This window comes from Oratosquilla oratoria, chromosome 29 (genome assembly GCF_046742065.1).
Source record: "Oratosquilla oratoria isolate Oo_2021 chromosome 29, ASM4674206v1, whole genome shotgun sequence".
Lineage (NCBI taxonomy): Eukaryota > Metazoa > Arthropoda > Malacostraca > Stomatopoda > Squillidae > Oratosquilla > Oratosquilla oratoria.
In genome coordinates this window covers 44,568,750-44,573,749 of record NC_134805.1, presented here as the reverse complement: position 1 = coordinate 44,573,749, position 5,000 = coordinate 44,568,750, and the positions used below count along the sequence as shown (strand labels likewise).

At 41.1% G+C, this 5,000-nt stretch overlaps 1 protein-coding gene across 1 annotated transcript in view; it reads left to right on the top strand.

Moving 5' to 3' along the window:
* LOC143040759 (uncharacterized) overlaps nucleotides 1–966 on the top strand; it is a 6,577-nt gene extending 5,611 nt beyond the window's left edge. Inside the window, exon 4 of the mRNA XM_076212163.1 lies at nucleotides 1–966. This exon is cut by the window's left edge and continues 474 nt beyond it. The gene's annotated coding sequence lies outside the window, so the exon portion shown is untranslated.
* Nucleotides 967–5,000: the final 4,034 nt, after the last annotated feature.

The following is a 5,000-nucleotide window of genomic DNA, read 5'->3' as shown; positions in this document are numbered from 1 at the left end:
TGAACTCTGAAATACACAAACAATTTAAAGAAATAGACTCTATATTCTAGATTTTTACCCGATTGTGCAACTGCAATGTTTGGATAGAGGAGAAGGTTCCTTTAGCTGAATGAAATCGCGTGACGGCACCCAGGATAAAGGGAAGGGATGTTTGAACTCTGGGTAATGATGTGCTTCTTTATAGTGAATAAAATCATCGGACGGCAAAGAAAATAAAGAGATACAAATCACGAACGGTATAACCGAAGAGGAAGAAGAAGGTAAGAACCTTATGTCAGTCACTGCTGGGAATCGGAGAGGAGTGCGGGATTCGAACCCATAACTAAGCGAATGCGAGACCAGCACGGTTCCAATGACGCCGCCAGCTCTTTAATCTACCATTTCTTGTTTCCTTTTACATTGGTTTATTTGTTTATCTATATATCTATTTTTGTTTTCAGTCTAGCTCCGTTAGTCCGATTTAAGCTCTAGTGGGTTTGTTAACCGGTGTTACCGAGTGCCTTGATAAGCACGTTCAGTATACGAAAGTTTACGCCTCTGCGGACGATGCTATCAGGAAGTGAGCGATCAGGCCCAGAATTGGCGCGACTGCACGCGCACGTCCTCTTGCGCAGGTCGTCTTTACATGCCTCCTAATAGCTCCTGAAACGGTCTTGTTTGGTCTACGTGACGTGGATACCTGAGTACAATTGCTACAATAAGTTCTTATACCGTTCGCTGGTGTGTACTGGTAGGAAAAGGGAGTTTAGTTGTTATTACACTCGACTATTTTTCCAACCTCCACTAGAACTAACTATTGTAACTAGAATATGACTTCGTTTGCAGATATCTAGACTTCCCTGAGAACATTTCAGTAACATGTCTAACATTCGTATAGGTTAACAATCTCTTGGTTCATTATTCAGCTATGCTATATATGACGGAAAGATAATTTGATGTTTGGAGATCTGAAATAAAAATATTGTAACCGAGGTCGTTTTTATCATTATTATTATCATTTATTATTATTATTATTATTATCATTATTATTATTATTATTATTATTATTATTATTATTATTATTATTATTATTATTTTTATTATTATTATTATTATTATTATAATTATATATATATATATATATATATATAAATATATATATATATATGATATATATATGTATATATATATATATAATGTATATATATATATATATATATATATATATATGTATATATATATATATATATATATATATATATATATATATATATATATATATCACGTTAAAACCACTGTTGGAGTAGAAAAGGGAGACGGGGAATCTATATATTTCGATTGCAAATTACAATCCTCTTCTTGATCTACTGAAGAGGACTGCAGTTTGTAATCGAGATATATATATTTCCCGTCTCCAGTCTTTTCTCCTCCAACAGTGGTTTTAACGTGATTGATAAATGTGTGATTACATTTTTCACCTGTAATATATATATATATATATATATATATATATATATATATATATATATATATATATATATATATATATATATATATATATATATATATATATATATATATATAATTACTGGCACCAAGATTGCACGCCATACTGAGTCGAAGAATGTATTTGATCAGCTGTACAGTAGGGCAGTCTGCCTTCTCGTCGCCTCGCCTCAGGTAATCTATGTTGACCAAGCGAATTCTTATTGTCAAAGGTAACAGGACCCTGTGGAGTAGGGTTCGGTTTTGGGGGCTAGCTGTGTTGACTCTGTACACAGTTAAGAGGTGGGTCCGCCCTCTCTCTGTTATGTGCTCATGTATATTTATGTTGGTGTAGTGGTACCGACTCAAGCGGTCCTGAGTTCGGTCCCCGTCTAGGGCAATAAGGCATCACAGGAGAACAAGTCGGCACCTTGGTATTTTGGGCAAGTTGTGTGTGTGTGTGTGTGTGTGTGTGTGTGTGTGTGTGTGTGTGTGTGTGTGTGTGTGTGTGTGTGTGTATGTGTGCGTGCGTGTGTGTGTATGTGTGTGTGTAAGTTCATAACATTATAGATAGGCAGGGCCACATATAAACTCTGAGATCTCATCCGGGAGGGTAATAGCCGTCGATCACGTGTCCAGCACGTGGTCCAAGGCAATGATGAAAATATGGCGGTGGCGGCAGTAGCTCAGAAGCCATCTTGAAGAAATAAACCGCCAAGTTTTTAATTCGCATCTTCTTCACAAAAAAAAATATATATGATATTATGAAATAAATAGATAAATAAAAGAAAATAAGATGAATGTTGGTCTACCCTCCATAACCATCATGTTATCATGACACATCTGTCCACGTGAAGTCGACAGATCAGATACAACATTGACGAGGAAGAAGAGGTGAAGAAAAGGAAGAGGGAGAAGAAGAGAAATGAGAGACAGAGAGAACGATTCTCATTGGACTACAATGTCCCCGCCCCCTGTCACACAAACCTGCAGAGCCCTCTGGTGAGGCATTGTGAAATCACTCAGTCTCCCATCAGCCTTTGGAGGACTGGAACGTTAAGCAAAGCGAAACAAAGCGAGTCCGTTAAACTAACGCGCTTTTTCTTTCCGTGCAAATGGAGATCGTGATTTCTTGTATGGGGGTGACCAGGTGCCTGAGTACAGTTAGATTTAACTAGAACGAGTTAGGACTATGGTGAGCATTATCTAAACGGAGGTGAGTTTAGTGACTGTCTAAGATGAGTCTTAAAGGAACTTTTGTTCTTGTGGTTCATCTCCTCAGTTTAGTCATTTCCGCCAAATCGGAGAGATCTTTTGCAGAAGTACTGAGATCGGAGCTAGAAGATGTCTTCGACGATTTCGTCAAAACCTGGATAGAAGTGCCTGTGAACGACATGAGTATTAGACGAAGTACTCATGATATGTCTGAAAACAAAGCGATGAATGAAAATGAAATTCATCATTTCATGAGTCCCAAAAATGCCCCAAAACTTATTACTAAAACGGATAGTGATATGAGTATCACAGAGGGGAATATTTATATATCAGTACCATTCACAACTCATGAATTAGTGTCTTCCATTAACAGGAGACACAAACAAAACCTTGCGAGGGACCGTGTCAAAGATGTCAGGAAATCAAAAAACTCCATCAGCTCGTCACACTTCGGAAATCGTCACTCAAACCAGAGTCGCTTTTCTTTGCCAAAGACCTATCATCCAAGATCAAAAGTGTCCCCAGTACCACCCCATCCCATCAAACGAAGACTCAAAAGAACTCTGAAGAATGCTCCATCACCAGGAGCAGAGTCTTTGGTGATTCTACCACCTGAGTGGTCATCAAGTTCTTCAGAAGCCGAAGACTGGTGGAAGAAACGGAGGCAGAAGCGAGAGAAGGAGCCTTCGATGGTTGTTACTGGCACCCCATCACCAGGAACAGACTCTTTGATGATTCCTTCACCTGAGTGGCCATCAGATTCTCCGGGAGCCGAAGACTGGAGTGAGAAACTGAGGCAGAAGAGGGGGAAGGGGCCTTCGATAGTTGTTCCTGACACTCCGTCACCGGGGACAGACTCTTTGGTGATTCCTCCACCTGAGTGGCCATCAAGTTCTTCGGAAGCCGAAGACTGGAAGAAGAAACGGAGGCAGAAGAGGGGGAAGGGGCCTTCGATAGTTGTTCCTGACACTCCGTCACCGGGAACAGACTCTTTGGTGATTCCTCCACCTGAGTGGCCATCAAGTTCTTCGGAAGCCGAAGACTGGAAGAAGAAACGGAGGCAGAAGAGGGGTAAGGGGCCTTCGATAGTAGTTCCTTACACTCCATCACCGGGGACAGACTCTTTGGTGATTCCTCCACCTGAGTGGCCATCAAGTTCTTCGGAAGCCGAAGACTGGAAGAAGAAACGGAGGCAGAAGAGGGGGAAGGGGCCTTCGATAGTTGTTCCTGACACTCCGTCACCGGGAACAGACTCTTTGGTGATTCCTTCACCTGAGTGGCCATCAAGTTCTTCTGGAGCCGAAGACTGGAAGAAGAAACGGAGGCAGAAGCGAGGGAAGAGTCCTTCGATAGTTCCTGGCACCATCTTCCAGCGGAAGAAGAAACCCAAGAAATGTCTCGGGCATGGCGCCGCGTCCATCTTCTCCGGTGCCAACGCCTTCAACTACATGAGCTTCCTCATTACAATGAGCACGCTGATCCTCAACATCAACAACAACATCAACAACAACAACAATAACAACAACAATAATAATAACAACAATTTGGATAACAGCAACGTGAATGCAAACTTAAATGCCAACAACGCTAACCAGGTAGGTTGTCAAGTGTCTACCCTTCCGTACCGGGTGACACTTTTACTTTCATTCTGACTGCCGTTAGGTCATTTTATTACCCCCATCCCCCATCCCGAACCACCACCAACCCCACCACCACCCTATTAATTAATTAAATTATTTATTTATTTATTTATTTATTTATTCATTTTACAAAGAGAGAGGGCTCCCTTCAGCTAAATAAAACTGTTTGATGTCAATCAGGATATATATGGTGTACATATATCTACAGAGCTGGGCGCGTTTCTCGGTGAGTTCCTCGGTGTGTTCCGGTTTAGTTTGGCCGCAGTTAGCGCTCCCAAACTGTTAAAGCTTAAGAGACAGGTTCATACAGATATAATAAAAGTCCGGTAGGCCACATCCAAAAGATATCCGTATCGTCCGGATTAGAGGCAATGCAGCAAGGCACAGGATAGAAATTAAAATAAAATATCACAATTTGAAGGTTAATCGAAGAGGGTTAATTGCTTCGACTTGGAACGGTGATTATTCTGAGGTGACTTAAATTGCTTTGCGGCAAGCCGAACAATATCGAATCTGTCAAGGGTGTCTGCATGGGAGCTTGCTTGGAGAGACAGTGGAGACTGGTGTCCGCGTATGAGTGAAGTAACGCGCTCCCTGGCGTATGCCCCCAATTGATGAAGATTGATTGAAGATTGGTGATGAAACACGGCCACAGACCTCTTGTTATATTAAGAAATTGAA